At 42.3% G+C, this 17,022-nt stretch overlaps 1 protein-coding gene across 2 annotated transcripts in view; it reads right to left on the reverse strand.

The window, feature by feature from the left end:
- The window catches only part of HAP2 (hapless 2), a 126,199-nt gene that overhangs the window by 62,434 nt on the left and 46,743 nt on the right, over positions 1 to 17,022 (reverse strand). The gene's annotated exons all lie outside the window — the stretch shown is intronic.

The following is a 17,022-nucleotide window of genomic DNA, read 5'->3' on the forward strand; positions in this document are numbered from 1 at the left end:
TTGGCAATGGAAGTGAGATAGGACCGGTAAGAGGGAGACAGGCGATCAAAGGATAAAAACTAGGAAATGCAGTGAGCTGTAGATGTGGCGCAATGCCGTTTCCCATTACGGATGGCAATAGGGAGGTCAAGGTCATCCACAGGAGGGGAAGTGGCAACAGTGGAAGGTATCTCAGTGGGCTCTAGGACTATAATACCTGGATCTAGAGCCGCAGAAGGAACTGGAGCTGGTCTGGACTGCCGATGACTAGGATCAACCTGCCTACATCGCCTGTGATAGACTCTCAACTCCTAATCCCTCTAACCACCCTCACTATTACAGCCTTCATCACCCAATGGAATAGGTAAAGGAATAGCTCCACTCCCACTGCGCTCCCCCTAAGGAAAGAGACCCAAATCCCCACTCTCACTGCTCTCCCCTGAGGAGAAACCCTAGGATAATAGGGTGTCTCCTCAAAGAAGGTGACATCCATGGAGACAAATTTCTTCCCTGAAACAGGATCATAGCTGTAATAACCCTTTTGAGTTTGTGCATAATCGAGAAAAATGAATTTGGAGGCCTTAGGTTCAAAATTGGAATGATGGGGCCCGAGAAGCTGAACGAAATAGGTACACTCAAAGGTTTTAAGGGGAACGGTAAACAACAACTCGTTTGGGTATAGAAGGGAAAAAGGGGTTTTCATATCAAGAACCCGGGAAGGAACCCGATTAATGAGATATACTGCCATGAGGATAGCATCATGACTTTCCTCCTAGTTTTTTGACTATGCACCAGGGAGTATGCTTGAGAGAGGGTCACACTATCTCTAGTCAGTATCTGTTGCCTCACAATGTCATATTCTGAATTCAGGCCAGCCAGAAATTCAAACACCCTATTTGTCTCGACTTGCTTTCTACGAGTCTGTGCATCTTTGGGACTCTCCCACTCAAGAGTCTCTAGATGATCAATCTCATGCCACAAGGATTTCAAGGTAGAGAAGTAAACAAACTGGTTTCTCTCCTTGTTTAAGACTATTCACCTCACACTTCAGTTCATAAACTCTGGCAACATTAAGGGGTTGGGAATAGGTTTCTTTCACAACATCCCATATCTCCTTGGTTGTCTTTGCCCACAAGTAATTTCGGATGATACGTGGCTGCATAGAATTACACAGCCATGCCATAACCAAGTAGTTCTCTTGAACCCACTTGGTGTACATTGGGTCCTCCGTGGAAGGTTCTGTCACATCTCCCAAGAGGTAGCCTAGTTTTCCCTTCCCCCAATAGTCATCATGGCTGATTGGGCCCATTCCAAGTAGTTTGACCCGCCAAATCTCACAGTTGTAATCCGAAAACCAGTTTCAAATATACAACCATAATTGTTGTTCCCAAAACTACCTTCTCCCTGATTTTTAAACTCCATCTTTGGTCAAGAATCAGTAGTTACGAACTGTTAGGGTCACTACAACAGAAAACAGCACTTGGATAGTCGATCACAACCAGAAATTAGTATGGAATCAATGCAGGTCTGATCTGAAACCAATCTGTAATCACGGTATATGCATGAAACTAGTGCAGGCCTGATCTGAAACCAATCGGCAATCACAATATATGCATGAAACCAGTATAAATCTGAACTGAAACCAATCGGCAATCATAGTACCAAGCAGTCCGTACAAGTTTTACACCCCCTAAAAGAGCTCAAAACCAAAAAATAGGTCTGAAACCAGCTTAGAGAGCAATCTGAGATGCTGGAACAGAATTAGGGTTTTAATCGTAGGTCTGAAATAAGTGCTCAGCCGCACTTTCCAAGCAGTCCGTACAGTTAGGTCTTGTCGTAGGGTCAATGTGAAACCCTAAAACTGATCACCTCTGAGAGAAAACCCTAAAACAAGCACTTTCCAAGAAGATAAAAAGAGTTCGGCCCAACAGTTAGGTTTTCCACAAGGTTAATGTCAAACCCTAGAATACAGAGAAAACCCTAAAACAGTTCGGCCGCTCCTTCTAGATAGGTCCAATCTATCTCGACTAATAGCAATCTCTAGAAAATAAATAAGACTTACCCAGAGAATGTTGTTCGCTACCTTCCAAGGTTGCCTGAACCCTAGCCTTATCTGATTCTTCCTGATTACCAACACTCTGCAAGCCGTGACAATCTTCAACAGCTGCTAAACTCTTCTAGTAACCTCCAAGAATCAGCCAATGAATACTTCTTCATAAACTTCCAGCCCTAGATAGTTCTCATGTGGTCGGCTGGACTAGACTCACATGAGAAACCCTAGATAGGCTCTGATACCAAGTAGATGATCAAGACTACAATCAACCTTGAACCCTAATAGATTTCAGATTAGGAAAAGTAGAAGAAAAGTAAGAGAAAGAAAAAAAGAGGAGAAGAACTGGAGAACACAAAGGTTTGAAAGAAGGGACAGATTCTTAATGATCTGTCGCCGCCACTCTCTTAGTATATTTATAGGTTATGTTCAGTACATAAGGAAAAGGACAGATCTGCCCTTAGTACATGACAAATAAAGCAAATAAAAACTGTGTTTCGACTGGTGCTACAGTAGTCCGAACCAAAAAGAGAAGAAGAAGAAGAAGAAGGGTCTGTCGAAATCTGATGGGTTACTCCTTCAGTCGACCCCCTTAATCTATATTAGACTCTAATAATCTTTACAAAGACAAAAATGCCCTTACTTAAGCGTGGGGCAGAGTAACTCTAATAACACTGCCACATAAGCAAGCTACTTAACAAACATAAGAAGACTAAACTACCCTATTCGGCACACTTTAACACTCCCCCTCAAGCTGGAGAATATATGTCATATAATCCCAGCTTGTTACAAAGATAGTTCACTTTCCTTGAGCTTAGAGATTTTGTAAACAAATCTGCCCACTGGTCATTTGAGCCCACATGTTCTGTATTTATCTCTCCAGCAAAAACCTTCTCTCTCACAAAGTGGCAATCAACTTCTATGTGCTTTGTTCTCTCATGAAAGACAGGATTGGAAGAGATATGGAGTGCAGCTTGGTTGTCACAGTACAATCTCATAGGTTTATCCATGTGAAAACCAATTTCTTGTAGGAGATTCCTCAACCACACTAATTCACAGGTGGTGTGGGCCATGGCCCTATATTCGGCTTCAGCACTGCTTCTGGCCACAACCGTCTACTTTTTACTCTTCCATGTCACAAGATTTCCTCCAAAAATGTGCAATAGCCTGTAGTAGACCTTTTGTCATTCATTGAGCCTGCCCAGTCTGCATCTGTATACCCAACTACTTCAAGTTTTCCCCCTGGTTTATACAATAGCCCACGGCCTGGAGCTCCTTTCAGATACCTCACAATTCTAACAATTGCATCCTAGTGAGGTATACGAGGGTTCTACATGAATTGGCTCACCACACTAACTGCAAAGGAGATGTCGGGTCTCGTGATAGTCAGATAGTTCAGCTTTCCCACTAGTCGTCTATACCTTCCAGGATCTTCAAATACTTCTCCTGTATCACTGCTTAACTTAACATTTGTTTCCATAGGGGTCTCAGTCGGTTTTGCACCTAACAGCCCGGTTTCTTCCAATAGATCAAGGACATATTTCCTTTGGCATAGATTTACACCTTGTTTTGACCTGACAACTTCCATTCCCAAGAAATACTTTAATGTTCCAAGGACTTTTGTTTGAAAATGATTTTGCAGAAATACCTTTAGTTTGCAAATCCCCAATTTATCACTAGTAGTGATACAATATCATCCACATAGACCACTAATAAAATCTTCCCAGTTTCTGAGTCATAGCTGAACATTGAGTGATCAACCTGGCATTGCTTCATTCCAAAACTCTTCACCACTTCGCTGAACTTCCCAAACCAAGCACGTGGAGATTGCTTCAACCCATAAATTGCCTCCTTCAGTTTGCACACCTTACCAACCTCCCCCTGAGCAACAAACCCAGGTGGTTACTCCATATAAACCTCCTCCACCAGATCACCATGGAGGAAGGCATTCTTTATGTCAAGTTGAAAGAGAGGCCAATCATACATAACTGCCAAGGAAATGAGTGCACGAACAGAACCAATTTTAGCCACCGGAGAGAATGTCTCCATGTAGTCCACTCCACACAACTGTGAGTAACCCTTAGCAACAAGTCTGGCCTTCAGACGCTTCACACTACCATCTGGCAAGTATTTCACAGTATACACCCATTTACATCCCACAGCATGCTTACCAGGTGGGAGAGTAGTAAGTTCCCACGTTTGAGTATGTTGAAGAGCATAAAGTTCCTCCTCCATTGCCCGCCGCCATCCAGGTGAACTAAGAGCTTCTTGAACATTGTTAGATATGGAAATAGAGGACAAAAGTGAAACAAACTGGCGATGTGAGGTAGAAAGACGAGATAATGAAACAAAATTGGAAACGGGATGGAGGGTAGAACTGCGTTTACCTTTCCGTAAGGCAATGGGTAGGTCAAGGTCTGAAGATTCAGCAATAGGAACCATGAGAGGATCCGCAGATGAGGTATAAGCCGGAGGAGGGGCCGGTGTCGTTCGACGTGTATACACTTGGCGGATCGGTGGTCGTTCAGTAGTGACCTACACTGATGAGGTGATGAGTCTACTCCAACAACAGCCTCTGGAACTAGATCACTGACAGGAAGAGGAAGAGGAGGTAAGGGTGAAGACAAGGGTGCTTCATGACTGGAGAAGAAGGGTACACACTCAAAAAAGGTGACATCAAGGCATACATAGCACTTTCGGGTAATGGGATTATAACACTTGTACCCTTTTTGAGTCCGATAGTAGCCAAGGAAGACACATTTAATTGAGCATGCATCTAGCTTGTCTATTCTAGGACTCGGATTGTGGACAAAGCACACACAACCAAAGACACGAAGAGTTAATGGAAACGGAGATAAAGTGGGAAACAAGATAGAGAAGGGGGACCGACCATGAAGAATAAAAGAGGGCATCCGATTAATGAGAAAACATGCAGTGAGTACAGCATCACTCCAAAACCGTTTAGGAACATTCATGTGGTTGTAGAGAACAGTAATGTGGGCCCCACAGCTGTGGTCCCACTCTGTCTATATGGTAGAATGTATCTAGTCACAGCTATGGTTATTTTTCGGTTATGTTATTTCTAGTTTCAGTTTTATATTGTTTGTTATTTGTTAGCAATTATGATGTAAACACCAAGGGCAGATATGTCCTTTCATGTAACTAGCATAACCTATATATATTAACTTAAAGTGGCGGCGGCAGAATATTGACATTCTGTTCTTCTCCTAAAATTTTGTGTTCTATTGCTCTTCCATCACTCTTTCTTCTACATCTTCTTCACATTCTCTTCTCATCGAACCTGAAATCTCTCAGTGATCAAGACGGAATAGCAGTCTTGACAATCTACATGGTATCAGAGCGAAGTAAGGGTTTTTCATGTGAGTCTAATACCAGCCGACCACATGAGAATCTCCTAGGACTGAAAGCTGAAAAGGAGGAGTTCGCAGACTGATTCTTGGAGATCGCCAGAGGTACTAGCAGTTGTTGGAAACTTGCTAGGGTTGCAGAGTGTTGGTGGTCAGGAAGGATCAGAGAAGACTAGGGTTCAGGTAACCCTAGAAGGCAGCGAACTATTTTTCCTTGGTTTGAAAGTGATCTGCGGCAAGCCCTAGTGGTTGACTGAACACTGTGATCTACCTAGAGCTACTCTTAAGTTGATTGGTAGGTCCGATCAGATTCTAGGGTTTCTTATTACTGCAAGCTCATCTATACAGTTTGGACTGGGCGACTGAATTGTTTCCTTTCAGGACTGATTAAAACCCTAACTTTCCCTAGCATATCAGTTTTGTTTTAAAGTTGTTCTCAGAGTTCTAAGGGGGTTAGAGATCTACGGACAGCTACTGCTGTGTTGGCTAGTTGGTTTCAAATCAGAATTACTTCGGTTTTGTGCACATACACTGAGAATACAGATCAGGCCTATACTGTTTTGATTGTGATTGGGGTGACTCAAGTACTGTTTTTGAGACTTGACAGAAATGGAGTCTAAGATTCAGGCAGAAGGTAGTCTTGGGAACATCAGTTATGGTGGTGTTTCTGAGATGGGTGGTCAGATTACGACCATAAAGTTTGATGGATCAAACTATTTGGAATGGGCCCAATCAGCCAGGATGGCTATTGGTGGAAGAGGTAAATTAGGGTACCTCCTGGGAGATATGAAGGAACCTTCCAAGGGAGACCCGACATATACCAAGTGGATGCAAGAAAACTACTTGGTCATGACATGCTGTGTAATTCTATGCAGCCTCATACTAGCCGGAACTATTTGTGGGCAAAGATAGCTAAGGAGATATGGGATGTTATGAAAGAAACTTACTCCCAACCCCTTAATGTTGCTAGAGCATATGAATTGAAATGTGAAGTGAACTCCCTTAAACAAGGAGAGAAACCGGTATCAGTTTACTTCTCTACCTTGAAGTCCCTGTGGCATGAGATTGATCACTTAGAGACTCTTGAGTGGGAGAGTCCCAAAGATGCTCAGACCCATAGAAAGCACATCGAGACAAACAGAGTGTTTGAGTTCCTAGGGGGACTGAACCCAGAGTATGATATTGTGAGGCAGCAGATTTTGACTAGAGACAGTGTGACTCTCTCTCAGGCTTACTCATTTGTACACAGCAAAGAAACCAAAAGGAAGGTTATGATGCAACCCATATCAGCCTTTGTAGCGGCTACACCCAAATTAGGGGGTGATTCAAAGAAGGACAGAAGGAAAGAAGACAAGAATGATGTAGTAGGTGAACATTGTAAGAAACCCAAACATACAAAAGAGACATGTTGGAAATTGCATCCTCACTTGGTTCCTGCAAAGTTAAGAAACAAGAAGGGCACTGCTCATGTAGCCATGAACACTGATTCAGCATCCTCATCTGGCACAAAAGGAACATCTTTGGAGACCTTAGCTGCAGTTCAGGCTGCCCTAATACAGCTAGAAAAGGAGGTTGGAAATTCATCTCAGCCACCACAGCCTCCATCAGCCCCTGTCACATCTGCCTTCACCCATTCAGGTACTCGAGCTTCATCCTATCATGCCTCAGCTCCAGGTACAACTGAGCCTTGTTGGGTAATAGACTCAGGTGCATCTGATCACATGACTAGCTTGCCTTCACTGTTTACTACTTACCATTTGTCTTCTGGTAGAGATAAGGTATCTATTGTTGATGGCTCCTTGGTTCCTATTTCTGGGAAGGGTGACATCAAGATTTCAGATACTATGTCCCTATCATCTGTTTTGCATGTGCCTAGGCTTGATACTAACCTTCTTTCAGTCAGTAGTATTACCAAACATATGAACTGCTCAATAACCTTCTTCCTTTACCGATGTGTTTTTCAGGACTTGGAGACGCAGAAGGTGATTGGGACTAACCGTGAGACGAATGGGATCTATCTGCTCGGAGAACGGTTCCGTCAAGGAGAGTCAGTAGAGAAGTTATCTTTTGTTTCTCAGAGTGTGAGTCCGGTTATGCTTTGGCATAACCGATTAGGTCATTTCTTTTCGATCTTTACAGAGTATGTTTCCTACTTTATTTGAGTCTATTGAGTTGTCTCAGCTACAGTGTGAAAGTTGTGAGTTTGCTAAGCATTGTAGAAAGCCTTATTTATTGAGTAATAAAAAGAGTGATAATTCTTTTGATATTGTGCATACTGACGTTTGGGGGCCTTATCATATCCCTTCCATGGGTGGGTACAAATATTTTTTGTTATTTGTTGATGACCATACCCATTTTTCTTGGGTTTATCTCATGCATTCACGAGATGAGGTACCTTCCCTGATCCAAAATTTTCACCAAATGATCCTAACCCAGTTTGATGCCAAGATCAAAGTTCTTCGATCTGATAACGCAAAGGAATACTTTGCCAAATCATTGACATCTTATCTTCTTCATCATGGGGTTATCCACCAAAGCTCTTGCCCTCATACACCTCAGCAGAATGGAGTTGCCGAGAGGAAGAATAGGCACATTTTGGAAGTGGCTAGAAGCCTCATGTTTACTTCCAATGTCCCCATTCGCTTATGGGGGGATGCTATCCTCACGGCGGTATACCTTATTAATCGGGTCCCTTCCAGGGTCCTTGATATGCGATCTCCTTTTTCGCTTCTACACCCATGTAAGGACTTGTTTTCTATTCCCCTTAAGACATTCGGTTGCACCTGCTTTGTTCAGCTTCTTGGACCCCATCCCTCCAAGTTCGAACCCAAAGACTCCAAATGCATCTTCCTTGGTTATGCACAAACTCAAAAGGGTTATTGCTGTTATGATCTTGTCTCCGGGAGGAAGTTTGTTTCCATGGATGTCACTTTCTTTGAGGGGACACCATATTATCCCCGGGTTGCCCCTCAGGGGGAGAGTAGTGAGAGTGGGGGTTTGAGTTCTTGTCTTCAGGGGGAGAGCAGTGAGAGTGGGGTTATTCCTTTACCTATTCCATTGGGTGATGAGAACTGCAATGGTGAGGGTGGTCAAAGGGATCAGGAGTTGAGGGAAAGCTGCAATGGTGAGGGTGGTCAGAGGGATCAGGAGTTGAGGGTTTATCACAGGCAGTGCAGGCAGGTTGATCCTGATCATCAGCAGTCCAGACCAGCTCCAATCTCATCTGCAGCTCCAGGTCTAGATACTTCAGTCCCAGAGCCCACAGAGGCTTCCCCTACAGATGATCTTGACCTTCCAATTGCAGTCCGTAAAGGGAAACGACATTGTACCACATCCACAGCCCACTGTATTTCCCATTTTTTATCCTATGATCGTCTATCTCCTACCTATAGGTCCTACCTTAGCTCCGTTTCCAATGTCCCTATTCCAAGAACAGTGCAAGAAGCCCTATCCGTCCCTGAATGGAAAGATGCAATGCAAGTTGAGATGGATGCTCTATTGAAGAACAACACCTGGGAGGTAGTTGATTTGCCAAATGGAAAGAAACCAGTTGGATGCAAATGGGTATTTATGGTGAAGCATAATGCAGATGGATCTATTGAGAGGTACAAAGCTCGGTTAGTTGCAAGAGGGTTTACACAGACTTATGGCATAGATTACTTGGAGACATTTGCACCGGTAGCCAAGATGACTACTATTCGAGTTCTCTTGTCCCTTGCAGCAAGTCACACCTGGCCTTTATACCAAATGGACGTGAAAAATGCCTTTTTGAATGGAGATCTGTAGGAAGAAGTTTACATGTGTTTGCCTCCTGGATTCTATGATGCAAAAGTAGGTAAGAAGGTCTGCCGGCTCAACAAGGCTTTGTATGGTTTGAAACAATCACCTAGGGCTTGGTTCGATAGATTCAGACTAGCACTTGTGAAGTTTGGATATGTACAGGCCCAGTTAGATCATACCCTATTCATCAAGAGGGTGGAGTCCTCTTTGACACCGTTGGCAGTATATGTTGATGATATTGTGGTCACAGGGAATGATAGCCATGAGATTGAGTCTCTTAAACAGCTTCTTCACCAAGAATTTGAGGTGAAGGACCTTGGTGTACTTCGGTATTTTTTGGGTATTGAGGTTGCTAGATCCAAACAGGGGATCTTTATATCTCAGAGGAAATATGTTCTAGACCTGTTGGCAGAAACTGGAAAGTTAGGTGTCAAGCCTACAGATACACCAATTGAACAGAATCACAGGATTAGTGCCGAGAGTGGGGAGCTCATTGAAGACAAAGTTATGTTCCAGCAACTAGTAGGAAAGCTCCTATATCTCTGCCTCACTCGGCCAGATATTACTTATGTTGTTATTGTTGTCAGCCAGTACATGCATTCTCCTAGAACCACACATCTTCTTGCAGCAGAAAGAATCTTAGCTTACTTGAAGAGATGCCCAGGTAGGGGTATACTTTTCAAGAACAACAATCACATGAAGGTGGAGGTTTATACTGATGCAGATTGGGTTGGGAGTGTTGATGACAGAAGGTCTACCTCGGGATATTGTGCCCTTGTGAGAGGAAACCTTGTCTCCTGGAGAAGTAAGAAACAAAGTGTTGTCTCCCGGTCAAGTGCTGAAGCAGAATACAGGTCCATGGCCAATGGAGTGGCTGAAATCCTATGGCTAAAATCTCTACTTGAGGAGATGGGTATTGAGTATGAGAAGCCCCTGATGTTGTACTATGATAATCAAGCCGCCATTAATATACTACATAACCAAGTACAACATGACAAAACCAAACACATTGAAGTTGACCGTCATTTTGTGCGAGAGAGGGTCCCATCTCAAGAAGTATGCCTCCCTTACATCACATCCAGTATGCAACTAGCAGACATTCTTACTAAAGTCGTATCAAGAAAGAAGCTAGAGCCGGATCTATCCAAAATGGGAATGATGAACATATACTACCAACTTGAGGGGGAGTGTAGAGAACAGTGATGTGGGCCCCACAGCTGTGGTCCCACTCTGTCCGTAGGGTAGAATGTATCTAGTCACAGCTATGGTTATTTTTCTTTTCTGTTATTTCTAGTTTCAGTTTTATATTGTTTGTTATTTGTTAGCAGTTATGATGTAAACACCAAGGGCAGATATGTCCTTTCATGTAACTAGCATAACCTATATATATTAACTTAAAGTGGCGGCGGCAAAATATTGGCATTCTGTTCTTCTCCTAAAATTCTGTGTTCTATTGCTCTTCCATCACTCTTTCTTCTACATCTTATTCACATTCTCTTCTCATCGAACCATAAATCTCTTAGTGATCAAGACTAAATAGCAGTCTTGACAATCTACAGTGGTGAAGCATAGACCGAGCAGTTTCAAGAAGTTGACGATTCTTCCGTTCAGCCACCCCATTTTGTTGAGGGGTGAAAGCACATGAGATCTGATGAATAATGCCATGATGTTCTAAATACTGTTGAAATGAAGTAAGAAAGTATTCACAACCATTGTCTGAACAAAGAACTTTGATTGTAACACCAAATTGTGTGCGTATTTCAGCATGGAATTTTTGAAAAATGGAAAATAATTCACTTCTCTCTTTCATTAAGTAAATCCATGTCATTCTTGAACAGACATCAATAAAGGAGACAAAATACTTGTACCCATTATAGGACTCTATTTTGATTGGACCCCAAACATCTGAATGGACCAAAGAAAAATGACTCAACATACGACTCTCAACTCTTGGACTAAAGGACACACGATGGTGTTTACCAAACTGACATGACTCACATTGTAAAACTGACAATTGACTCAATGATGGAACCAACATCTTGAGAACCTTGAGAGATGGATGTCCCAGTCGGCAATGCCATTGTAGAGGAGTAAGGGAAGTCTAAAGTGCAATTGAAGATCCACCACCATCAAGGTAATACAATCCACCAGCTTCATGCCCCCCACCAATCTTCTTCCCCATCTTGAGATCCTGAAAAACACAAGTGGAAGGAAAGAATGTAACAGAACAGTTAAGAGCCTTGGTTATTTTACTAACAGACATAAGATTGAATGGAAACTTAGGTGATAAAACAGATGATATGGGGACAAAAGCCATGTCAACATTACCAACACCACAGATGGGAGATGAGGACCCATTGGCAAGTGTAACAGTTTGTGATGTGGAGGTTTCAGAAAGAGAAGAGAACACACCTAGAGTCCCGACCATATGATATGGAGCTCCAGAGTCAATAATCCAGGAAGGAGTTTTAGATGACATGCAAACAATACCTAATTGGGCAAGTGTGGCAGTGGTATGTTGTGAAGTAGTTTGAAGGAACCGTTCATACTCATCACGCGGTTCACTCACCATCTCCCTCCCAGAAGTAGATGTAGATGTGGGAGGAGTTCGGCCTGTCAGTTTACTGTCACTGATATCAACCTCGCCTGCTACAGCATGATTAGCCCATTTAGAGGGAGGGCCATGTAGGTCATAACAGATTCATTGTGTGTCCTTCCCCACCACAATGAGTACATTTCCTTGTAGAGTTATTTTTTCCTCTGCCACGGCCTCCCCCTGAATCATGGCTACCCCGACCAATCATGGAATTGCCACGACCTCCTCTAGGAGCATGACCACCACCTCTTGTACTATGTCCACCTCCTCTAGATGTCACAGGTGCTGATCTATCAGACTGTGTGGGGTTCTCAGTCTGTCCCAAAGAAATTCTACGAAGCCTTGAGAATACTTCCTCAAGTGTAGGAAGAGTAGAGCCCCCCAGTATTTGGGCTCTAACCGGTTCATATTCCGACTTCAGTGAGGGGATGATAGACATTGAGTTCATTCCTTATGTTCTTCATGCAGGCATAGTACTCTTCTAGTGTTTTGGTTCCTTGTTGTAAATCAAAGTACTCCTGATAAAGCTGATATACTCTTGTTGTGTTATCTTGTCCAGAATATAGCTTCTTAATGTGCTCCCATATATCCTTAGCCGTATCAAGGAACATGAAGTTGGCACTAATTTTGGGCTCCATACTATTCCATAGCCAAGTCATGATTTGAGCATCTTCTTGTTCCCAATCATCAAACCCTAGAGAGTCAACCGGTGGCTTCTCATCTCTTACATGCTTTACTTTCTTCTTTGCCTTGAGAAACACTTCCACTGATTTAGCCCATGGAACATAGTTCTCCCCATTCAACTTAATTGAGGTCATTTGTACCCCTAGGTAGTCGGAGGAAATAACCACACTAAGTTTCTGATCATTGTACCCATCTCCTATTGCTGCCATTGTACTCTTTCACAGTTGCCTCCAACCTTACTTCTCAGCTACAAGCTGATTGAAGCTGTTCACAGTTTGATACTTCAGCACCTACTGCAGCCCCTAAACACAACAGTGAGAACACACACTTGTTCTTATTCACACTACTGCTGACTTCACACACCTACGACCCACATAAGCATCAAATTACCACTCACTAATCACAAATAGGCCCTCTTACAACAACTCAATAAAAAAAAATGTGCATCACAAGCACCATAACACAGTCAAAACTGCTACACCCAGTTCAGTTGTTTAACACACTTAAGAGGGCATTACACAACCACAAAGAGCTTGGCAAGGTCATTCCACCTTACACCACTCGGCCACTCACAGCAGCCCCACACCATTCAACAACTCACAGCAGCCCTACACCATTCGGCTACTAAACACAGCCCTTTCTAGGGAAACAATGAACCTAGTTCTCTAGGTTCCAATCAATACTAACAGCTTCTTGTAGGGTTTCTACCCAGAAATATCAGTAACACTAGAAGAAGAGAAAACCGACCTTCCTTTGAGAATATCAATCAACCATTCACTGTTGAAGTCACTTTCCTTGCTGAAGAAGATTATGCGCAGCAAAGAGAGACGAGCTGTGATGTTTCTGACCTAGGGCGAACCAATTCTCTCCATTGACTGACCAGAAACGAAGGAGAAGAGTCACGAACACTACTGAGGTGCTTTACCAACTGAAGTAGGTCAGGAGCATGGCTCTGATACCATGTTTCGACTGGTGCTACAGTAGTCCGAACCAGAAAGAGAAGAAGAAGAAGAAGAAGAAGAAGAGAAGAAGAAGAAGGGTCTGTTGAAATCTGATGGGTTACTCCTTCAGTTGACCCCCTTAATCTATATTAGACTCTAATAATCTTTACAAAGACAAAAATGCCTTTACTTAAGTGTGGGGTAGAGTAACTCTAATAACACTACCACATAAGCAAGCTACTTAACAAACATAAGAAGACTAAACTACCCCTATTCGGCACACTTTAACAAACTGACCACCAACTGACACTACCATGACTGAAACAATTAACTACACATACTGTCCTACAAACACAGTGGGGACCACAGCTGTGGGGCTCACATCAGTGTTCTCTACACTTTTTATTGATGATTACTCTTGTTACACTTAGATTTATCTCATGAAATCCAGGGATGAAATACCAACTATTGTGCAAAATTTTCATGAACTCATTCTTACCCAGTTTAACACCTGGATCATAATATTCCGTTCTGATAATGCTAAAGAGTATTTTGAGAAAACCCTCTCAGCCTATCTTGAAACTTTTGGGGTTATTCATCAAAGTTCTTGTTCCTACACTCCACAACAGAATGGAGTGGTGGAAAGGAAGAACCGACATGTGGTTGAAGTTGCCAGATCCCTCCTTTTTGCATCCCATGTTCCTATAAAATTTTGGGAAGATGTTGTCCTTATTGCTACCTTTTTTATTAACTGTATGCCTTCCCAGGTTCTTGGCTTCAAAACCACCTTTAGGGATCTCTTCTCTCTTCCTCTCCGTGTTTTTGGGTGCACTTGCTATGTGCATGTTCATAGCCATCAAAGGCACAAATTTGAACCTAAGGCTCGTAAATGTTTTTTTCTTGGATATGCACCCACACATAAGGGATATTGCTGTTTTGGTCCAGTTAATGGCACTCGTTTTGTATCTTATGATGTCACGTTTGCTGAGTCTACTCCTTTCTTTAGTATTCCTCCTAAGGGGGAGAAATCTGAGGAACCCTTTGCTATGTCTCCAACAGTTCCTCTTCCTGTTCCTTTTGAGTCATCTCATGTGGTGTCCACTTCTCCCACTGAGCCTACCTCCAATATTCATGTTCCTCATCCTCCTGTAATTCCTCCTCACCCTGTTCTTCAAAGGTGGTACCAGAGGCACAGATTTAGACATGGGCAAGTTGTTTCCTCTCCTATAGAAGAGCCTCTTGCTCCTCCCATCATTACTGAGGTAACAGGTCAGCCTTCCTCTAACCCAGCTACATCCTTCCCAGACCTTGATCTTCCTATTGCTCTCCACAAGGGCAAGTGGAATGTACAGCCCATTGTATCTCCAAACACCTATCTTATAGCCTTCTATATCCTACCTACTACTCTTTTCTTGCTTCTGTTTCTTCCCATGTAATACCCAGGTCTGTACCAAAAGCCTTATCTAAACCTGAATGGAAGGATGCTATGATGGCTAAACTGGATGCTTTGCATAAGAACCATACCTGGAATATTGTTGACTTGCTTGAAGGGAAAGAACCAGTGGGTTGTAAATAGGTATTTGCCATTAAATATCACTCTGATGGCTCTATTGAGAGGTTTAAGGCTAGGTTGGTTGCTAAAGGCTACACTTAGATGTATGATATTGAATATCTTGAGACATTTGCTCTTGTGGCTAAGATGACCTCAATCTAGGTTTTGTTATCTCTGGTTGCTACATTTGATTGGCCTCTCCACCAGTTTGATGTTAAAAATGCCTTCTTGAATGGCGATCTACATGAAGAGGTCTATATGTCTTTGCCTTCAGGGGTGTATGAAAAGGAAATGCAGGGGAAGGTGTGTAAACTGCTGAAATCTCTTTACGGTCTCAAACAGTCTCCTCAGGCTTGGTTTGAGAGGTTCAGGGCTGCTCTTGTTTCATTTGGTTACACACAAACTCAATCGGATCATACCTTATTCTTGAAAAGAAGTGGCTCTCTGGTGACCTTTTCGATAATCTATGTTGATGATATTGTGGTCACGGGTAATGACACCCGAAAGGTCAATAAAATCAAAAGATTTCTTAATTCTGAATTTGTGATCAAGGATTTAGGAGATCTTCAATATTTTTGGGGCATTGAAGTTGCTAGATCAAAAGACGGTATCTTCATTTCTCAGCGCAAATATGTCCTTGACCACTTTGCTAAGACTGGAAAACTTGGTGTTAAACCAGCCTCTACTCCTATTGATCCTAATCACAAGCTTTCTGCTACAAATGGTGAATTTTTATCTGATAAGGGAGTGTTTCAGAGACTTCTTGGGAAGCTCTTATATCTTTGTATGACTCAGCCAGACATTTCCTATGCAGTGAGTGCTATTAGTCAATTTATGCATTCTCCTAGAGATACTCATTTGACTATTGCAGAAAGAGTTCTGTGTTACTTGAAAGGTACTCTAAAGGAAAGGTATTCTATTTGCCAAACATGGACACATGAAGCTGGAAGCATACACTGATGCTAATTGGGCAGGGTGTATTGATGATAGGAGATCCACCTCAGGTTATTGTGCTTTGGTGGCAGGGAATATTGTTTCATGGAGGAGTAAGAAACAGTCTGTAGTTGCTAGATCCTCCACTAAAGCCATATATAGGGCTATGGCACATGGTGTGTCAAAATTATTGTGGCTACAATCCCTTTTAGAAGAATTGGAAGTTTACTATGAGAAGCCAATAATGCTCTACTGTGACAACCAAGCAACTAACAATGTTGCACATAATCCTGTTCAACATGATAGAACTAAGCACATTGATGTTGATAGACATTTTATACAGGAAAGAGTTTCCTTAGGAGAAGTTTGTTTGCCATTCATCACCTCAGAAGAGCAGTTGGCTGATATTTTTACCAAGGGAGTTCTGAGAGGGAAGCTGACACAATATAAGCAAGTTGGGCATGATTGACATCTATGCTCAGCTTGAAGGGGAGTGTAAAGAGATTGGGCTGAATGGGCCCTAGTAACTTTTCTTGTAGTATGTTTTATTTATTTGTTAGCTAATGGGCCTATCTTAATGGGCCTATTATTTCTTTTGCCAGTTCTTTTTATGTTACTGCCTAGCTGGCCACCCACTTAAGGGTATACTTGTAATTATGTTAAGATTGAAGTTTAGTAAAAGGATTAGAGAAGGGAGGAAAGAGACATTCGAACTCTTCTTCTTCTTCCTCCTCTTTTCTCCATCTTCCTTCTCTTGTACTGCTGTTCTCTTCTTTTCTTCCTCTTTTTTTCTCTAATTTTTCCAAGTTTACATCAGATTTAGTGGACTGATTTACAACTCAGTTCCTTAGTTTTCCTGATAAAATGCAAGGTACTTTGGACCTGATTGTGTCGTTCATCTATTTTGGCTTTGTTGATGAGAATATTTTATTAACCAAACTTCAAATGTTGTATCCCTAGTTAGTACCATAAGTACTGATGTGCTTAAACTACTATGCACAGGATCACATTAGTGTAATATGGTACTACACAAAATTAAGATGAGTTGAACAAGTTACACCCTGGTGTTTTCAAGTTTTAAACCCTAATCTAATGCAAGATGTAGACAAGTAACTAAACCATTATATAAAAAAGAAAGA

Source organism: Nelumbo lutea, chromosome 6, assembly GCF_056320005.1.
Source record: "Nelumbo lutea isolate HS-2025 chromosome 6, American lotus-T2T, whole genome shotgun sequence".
NCBI classification, from domain to species: domain Eukaryota; kingdom Viridiplantae; phylum Streptophyta; class Magnoliopsida; order Proteales; family Nelumbonaceae; genus Nelumbo; species Nelumbo lutea.